An 8,195-nucleotide genomic window follows, 5' to 3' on the forward strand; every position below is an offset into this window, starting at 1 on the left:
GTTAGCGTTTCTGTGTGGAGTTTGCATGTTCTCTCCGTGTTTGCGTGAGTTTCCTCCGGCTGCTCTGGTTTCCCCCACAAGTCCAAAAACATGTGGTACAAGTGAATTTGGTAGGCTAAATTGTCCGTACTGTATGTGTGTGAATGAGTGTGTTTCCGAGTGATGGGTTGCAGCTGGAAGGGTATCCACTGCATAAAACATATGCTGGATAAGGTGGCAGTTCATTCTGCTTTGGCGACCCTGAATAATAAAGGGACTTAGCCAAAAAGAAAATGAATGAATAATATAATATATTATAATATAATATAATATAATATAATATAATATAATATATGCAATTATTACATTGTTACCTTTTACTAACATGAAAGAACAAGTCATTATATTATATAGAAGCCAACATTGTTGTAGGTTATTCTTTAGAGAACCACTAAAGTTATTTGTAAAACAAATACAGAAGAATCAGTAGCCTATTAAGTACAGTAAAAGTAATTTTTCTCCGTTATTTATGCAAAAAGGTGGCTCGGTGGCTCAGTGCTTAGCACTCTCGCCTCAAAGCAAGAAGGTCGCTGGTTCAAGTCCCGGCTGTGCCAGTTGGCATTTCTGTGTGGAGTGTGCATGTTCTGCCCGTGTTCGCGCGGATTTTCTTTTCTGTAATTTAATTTAAGAATGATTTCTTAATATGGCTGAAAGTGTCAGGCACATTTTATCCAAACAAGCCAGAATAATCATAACCTTGTTTCTGAAATGTACCTGGCCAATTCATCTTGTTTTGTACATCATTAATTGTATGTTTGTGTTTTTGTTTACTGCAGTTTTGTTTTTTCACCTGGAGTGTTGAGAAGTACTTGTTTTTTGTGACTTTGTGCCTCAGCGGCAGTATTTCTTTAAAAGAAACTTGTTTTCTGCAAAGAAAAACCTTTAAAAATGTGGGCAGAGGCCATTAAACAAAGTTCTTTGGGAAGGTTTGAGGTGGGTCATGAATTAACAGAGACCTCTGTGCCTGTGCCAGTTGGCAAAGAATCCCTAATAAGTTCTTGACCCAAGCTGGAACAATGCCCACGCAATCCAGCAGAAAATCTAAACTCACCTCTAGATCATGCATTTAAAGTTTATTTTTTAATATTTCAATATATGAATTAATCAAAGCACCGCTCCGTACTTATGGCAGGAACTCCATTTATTCATTGTGCATTGATGCAGGCTGGAATTTCAAATTGCCTTGATGTATTGCAGCCACATGCAGTTTGATGTGCTGAACTACAGCAAAGTGCTCCAAGTTTAGCCCTTGATAGTTTATAAACGTCGCCTTGTTGTTAAAATGTCTCTGAGTGATTTGGTTGAAGTCAATGAGCAAAAAGTAACAAAACTGCTGTTCCTTGTTTTGTTTTGCTAATTCAAGTGTTTGAAAAGCCCTTCTGAAGCTAACTGAACATGAATCATATTTCCTTTTAAAACGAATCTCATATAAGGGGCTGCATTAATTGTTTGTGAACATGGTAGCAGAGGGCTGCTTACACACAGATGGCTCCCAAGACAGCCTTTCAATTACTGAAACGGTTTAAATGTCCGCGTCTGATTGGAATGTGTTGGGAATAGGCACAAAAGGCCTCGCGTGGAACGGCTCCAAGTCATTGCCACTCACGCCGTCAGTCTGGACGCCCTCCAAGGTTATTTCATCGATGGCTGCTGCGTCTTCCAATTCCCTCGACCCCTGACAGCACACAATGCACTTTCCTCCTCTCTTTCCTGCTCCCTCAAATACACACAATCGTTGATAAAGTAAAGCGTCCTCCTAATCCTGCATTACTTTGATTTATGCGTTGTTTGTTTTCTTAAAGCAATTAGATCACTTATCAAATTACTGGTGTGGAGTTAATGCAATTAATTTGGTCTGAGCCACTTTGAGATTTTCAGCTGTGATGTATGTGTGTTGAGTTTATATTCATGGAATGCGTGCAGTTCTCGTGAGGGGCTTTACAATATCAGCTGGCAACAAGGGTTATTTTTAGTATCATTTTATATAACTTTAAATGCATTTTGGTCGTTCATTTTTTGTGTGTTTTAGGTTGCTAAAGATGCATCTTTGTAATATATAACTTTTTGAAGTTTATATATTACTTGTCGAGTTTATAGTATGTACAAACCTTTCTAAAATTAACTATAGGTTTATTGCAACAGAAAAAAATAAACATAAAATATGCACATTACCGGTCAAAAGCTTGGGGTCAGATTTTTTTTATTAAAGAAAATTATTCTGTTTATCAAGGCAGCATTTATTAAATATAAAAACATTGTTAAATATTTATTAAAATTTTAAATAACTGCTTTCTTATTATGTGTAGTTTTAAATAAAAACAATTATTACTCCAACCATTATTGCTTTTATTACTATTACCATTAATAAAAATAATAATTAATATTAGAGGGATTTCTGAAGATTCATGTGACACTGTAGACTATATAATACAGCTGAAAATTCATCATTAAAATCACTGGAATAAATGATTAAACTATATGGGAAACTACTTTTGAAGAGTTCTTTTATAGTGCAACAGCATTTCACAATTTTACAATTTGTACTGTATTATTGATTAAAAAGGATAAGCTTGTTTTAAAACATTTAAAACTCTTACTGACCCCAAACTTTTGACCTGTATGGGCATAGTTCTAGGAAAGCTAAACCATTATCGCCACAAATCGGCTAAGGTTTTGCTACTCTAACCACAATTAAACCATAGTGTTTGTTGCAAATCTATCACACAAATGGGAATCAACGTGCCAAAAAATAGCTGGTTAATACACTTAACTACTACAGTAGTTTAAACTCACTATCAATAGGGTATATGCCGAAGCATACTAATAGGACTTTTAATTTGCCAGTAACCTGGGTTAAGCGCTTCTGGTGAACTGTATGCCAATGCAAAAATGGCTCGTTTAAGGTCTGTTTTCTTTAAAAATCAGCGATCTCCACTGGCTGAGTGATTTCTGATATAAAGGTGGTCTCATATTGTACAAGAAGCACTGCATTCAATTACATTTTCCCGCTTTATAATATAAGCATTTATTTTACCCCAGTATATTCAATGGAGCTTCTGCGTTAGCCTGACAATTCTGTTTTACGCTTGAACAACTAAATGAATGCCAAAGTTTATTTAACTGATTGTATTTTAATTACATTACAACATCGATGCTGTAAAAGGAACCGTATAAAATGGAAAAAAAGATTACAACAACAGGTCACCGGAAGTTTATCAGTATGGGAACAACAGTAGATCAGCATATACCCTATTCAAAAGGGAGCTGCCTGACTGCCAAACAACTGTAATAGATTATTAGACTTTATGTGTGTAGGTGCGCTGACAGCACCAACTACTGGCCTGGCATGTAAAATACAGCAATTTAATACAATTTGAGGATTAATTATTTTGATGTGTTATAACTATTTACATAAATGTCATGTAAATAAGTAAATCTTCATAAATCAGCTTCACAGAAGAAAAATAAATTATTTTTGCAAACATTTGCAGCACTTGTCCAGCAATGTCCAGCTACATTAAACCTTACCTTAATGATATAAAAACAAATGTGAGATATAATTCCACTTCAGAAAACACCTTGTCATTTTACCTTTTATAGTAGTCAAACCTAAAATATTGCGTTTAAAAAAAATAAAAAATTTCCACCCCAAGATGGTCGTTTTTATATAATAAATTATTTGTGACCCTGGAGAAGAAAAAAAGCTAGTCATAAGGTTCAGTTTATTTAAAGTGAGATTCATACACTTGTACGTGAAATCTAAATTAATATGTTTTACATTGATAAATGTTTTCTATGATGAGACAATATTTGGTAAAAACTAAATCTGAAATTTGAGGTTCAAGGGGGAAAAATATTGAAAAAATCACTTTTAAGCTTGTCTAAATTGTTATTCAAATAAAAAATTTGAAATAGTTATGGTAAATAATTACAAAATATCTTTAATATCTTTAAGATGATATTTACATAATATTCGTTTGATTTTTGGCATAAAATATAAAATGTATCATTGTATAGCTTCAGTGACATACTTTGGAGACATACAACACAAGCATTATATCTGAAGAGTATGTTGAGACAACAATTGTTACAATTGTATTAACAGTTACAGTCATATTAACAGTATTGATGTGCAATGTTATGTGGTGCAAACATGAAAATATATCAGCTTAGAAAACCTTCACCATGGTAAAAGTGATTAGAAACCATAACATAAGTATTGTTCACTGAACTGTGCAAATGCCGTTTGTTAATTAATAATCTGAATAATCCCTGTAATCACAATTTCTGTGAAAAGGATTAAAAGTCGTTAGTGTTTTACCGCCACTAGTGTTTGTTTAATCTGAGAACTGTTGTGAGATGTAAACAAATGCACATCTTTGAAGTTTTGTGAGCACTTTTTCCAAGCCTGTTTTCAAATTTTGAATAGTTCTGAGGATTTGCTGTCGTCTAAAATGGGCCACTTTGTTAGGAAACATTACTGCCTTGGTGGCAATATTGGCCTCTATCGGAGCACCGGGACCCTTCCACCCCCTCCAAGCTCAGATTATAAATTAGTACAAGAGGGGGATGAAAGCAGGATTAAGGATGCTGCATAATCTAAAACAATGGATGCTTTTTCCAAACGAGGTGATGGGACAGATTAGGACTCTGTCGGTTAGTACTTATGGGACTTTTCCCTTAGAAAGATGCACACTTGTTCTCTTTACCCACCTCCTCGGGTACACCATCACTGCTGTAATGAGGTAGCATGGGAAATCGACATAATACTAGCTAATAAGGTCGAGGAAGGCAGATTTTATTAGGTTAGGGAAGACACACTGGCGACGTGCATCTCTTTTGCGTGTCTGTCAGAACAACGACTTGGACTTAACAATCGGGCTTGACGATGATAAGTCCAATAATATTATGGGAATGATGATGTAAGACAATGTTAGCGGAGTGAGGGCGAGGGTGCTGAGATATGGGCTGTAATTGAGCAGCGGGAGCAATCGGAGGCCATGGGACGCACTTTTAATTTCATCACTCCGTCAGCTTTTATTAAAACCCATTCGTCATAAAGAGAAGAGCGAGACGTTGGGCAGCGTGTCAGAAGCTGTGCTGCTATTGGCTGGGGATCGGGGCTTTTGAAGAGTGATACTGGAGAGATTGATGATGCCGCTTGGTTTTTGGCGTCAACAATGGGATAACCCCAACATATATGGCAGCATCAGCGCAGCCATTAAACTTATTTGTTACTTTCTGAGAGAGGACACTGAAGTTGGCGAACATCTATGCATGTGGGATTGGTCGCATGAGAACGTAAAACCCAAGTCAGATAATTATCAGTCACATCGATCTGGAGTCCAACTGCAGTGAATTGGCCCAGTGTATTGAACTGCCGTTAATAGCTGTTTTTCCTCACAGGCTAATGAGATTACTACAGCCTGCCGTCGTGCTTGTTTTGTTGGTTGAAGAGATAGAAGGCCTTGTTTGTTACTGGCATTGTTTGTTGTTGCGTTGTGTTTTGTTTTCACCGGGGACTCTAAAAGAGGGCACACATGTGCTAGTTAGTTCTCAGATAGGGTTGATAGCTTAGACTTGGCACACAGTTTTTGAAGTGTCATCAAAGTGTAAACCCCCGTCTCCCCTCCTTCTTTCTTTTCCTCTGAACTCTCTCTGTCCTCTACACTGTCAACCTCGGCAGCTCCATCACGCCTCCTTCAATCAAAGCAAATTAAATGATTCATTATTTCATCTCGCCCACCCAAAGATGTAGAAACATGAAAAATAAAAGAAAGGCGCCAGTGAGAATGGGTTTTACATCTTTTCCCATTCACGTTTTCACACAGTACATGTGTGCGACTAAAGTACGAACCAAAAAAAAAAAAAAGAGAGAGAGAGAGAAGAAGAAGTGGAGAATAAAATCAAGTGTGACAACATATGAATTTCAAATTTGCGGGGAGACATCAAAGTGCGCCATCCTGGGCGCCTTCGACAAGGACGCACACTGATTTTTAATCCGGTCGCCCCGATTGTATCGCCAAGCTAACGACGAGCTGAGCGGGGCCCTGCCAGAGAGAGTGGCACCGGGCAGAGGCAGATAGAGAGAGGGAGAGATCAGAGACCAGAGAAGAGGAGATGGAGGAGGAGGAAGGAGAGAAGAAAGGGGAAGCTTTTCCAAACACAGGCGGCCCAGCTCTTTGTTGTCGTCTCGATCAGAGGGGCTCTTTCATCAGAGCGGGAACCGTTTCCACTCCTCTCAGTTTTGGTAAGGGGAGTGTGTGTATGTGTGTGTGGACGTGCAAGTGTTGGTGATGGTTGGTGCACCTCACCTCGAACATCACCATTCAAGTACTTCAACCTCCATTTAAACTTTACTTATAGTTTAAATGGCACATTGGGTCTGTGAGATTTTTTTTTTCTGGGAAATGAACAGACTAAGCAAATAACCTCAACCATAGAGTCAGTTTAGTTTTATTTCCAATATTTTTCTTACTCTTAATTCCAATAATTATTATTTTTTATCTAAAATCGTAAGTAAGAAAAATTCTGCTCATCTACAAGGTTATTTTAGTTAAAAAAAATCATAACTAAGACTAAGGCTGTGACTGAAATTGCATACTTTCATCCTATATAGTACACTAAAATCAGTATGCGAGCAGAGTAGTATATCCAAACACATAAAATTTAAAAATCAGTAAGCAAGAAGTACCCGGATGATCTACTACTTCCAGCGAGATTCTGAAGTGTGCAACCTGTGCACGCTGCACTATCCAATTCTCATTCAGTTTGTGCGCAAACTGAAGGGCGGGGGGGATGTCGCGCACGCGAACTGAAGAGCGGGGGGGTGGTAATCGCGCGCGAACTTAAGACCGGGGGGGTTTATGGGGTTGCTGGGGCACTTCAGATCATTATGGAAGGGCACTTTCTATCCAAGACTAAAAAGGGCATGTGCACTGCACAGGTTGAGCCCTATGTGTGCACGTGACAGGATGCAATGCACGCGCGTAGGTCATGTGATCATGACAAAATGGCCAATGTAGTATGTCTGAATTTCATTCATATTGCTCACATTCATACTCTATGGAACATACTTTTCTAACGGTTGAGTAGTATGTTTAAATTCAAATGCAGAACCTTCTTAGTAGATGTTTTCGGACGCAGCCCAAAAGTCTATTAGTCTAAAAAAAACATTTTTATTAACTGAAATAAGAAAAATTGTTCACAATAAGGAAACGAACAACAGTCACTGGAAATCTAAAGCTCTGTCCAAAGACGCCTACTAAGTACTACATTTAAATTTAAACGTACTACTTGACTGTTAAAAACAGTATGAATGTGAGTAGTATGAATTGAACTTGATGTACTACATCCGCCATTTTGTCATCACCTACCCGCATCAGTAGCGTCGCTTCTCCCATTCATGAATTATTTCACGGTACATCATGACGAGATAGCATAGCATCCATCAGATGCGCACTTCAGAATCTCTCCGGAAGTAGAAGGTCATCGGGTTTTCTTGCATACTGTCTTTCTAAAAATTTGGACATACTACTCGACTGGCTTACACACTTTTTTTAGCATACTAAATAGCATGAAAGTATGCGATTTCGGACGAGCCTAATTGAAATACAATAAAAATTAGCAAAAAATAATAGTAATTTCCATGATTAAGGAGCTCTAATTCTATGGAAAATCAGATCTGAGGCTTTTGGAGAAATTACAGTAGCTGCTTTTTTAGAGCTAAACACATCAGTCAAATGCATGAATATTAAACAATAATTTAATTTTTATTACTAAGTTAATGGTTTATTGGTTATGGTTTGCATAAGAGAATGAAAGCTATGCAAACATTAAACTTTGCTCTCATCTATGCTAATAACTATGCTTATCTATAATTACTGAAAATAAATATAGAAAAACTACAGAAATGTTTTTACTTAATAAAAACTAAAACTAGCAAAACCATTGATTTAACAAACTGAAATGTATAGAAAACTAACATTAAAATGCTAAACTAATCTTGATGCCGAATTTATGAAAGGTGTAGTGTAAATCAAACTTTTTAAACCAATTTGATTTTGGATCACAGGGTTGTCAACCTCGGTCCTGGAGGGCCAGTGTCCTTCATATTTTATTACCAAGCTCAATGAAACACACCTGAACCAGCTAAT

The 8,195-nt window shown here is 37.2% G+C and overlaps 1 protein-coding gene across 9 annotated transcripts in view; it reads left to right on the forward strand.

The window, feature by feature from the left end:
* Window positions 1-8,195, forward strand: part of LOC147840340 (uncharacterized) — a 357,076-nt gene that overhangs the window by 278,653 nt on the left and 70,228 nt on the right. The gene's annotated exons all lie outside the window — the stretch shown is intronic.

The sequence above is a fragment of the Danio rerio genome, chromosome 16, assembly GCF_052040795.2.
Source record: "Danio rerio strain M-AB ecotype USA chromosome 16, GRCz13ab, whole genome shotgun sequence".
NCBI classification, from domain to species: domain Eukaryota; kingdom Metazoa; phylum Chordata; class Actinopteri; order Cypriniformes; family Danionidae; genus Danio; species Danio rerio.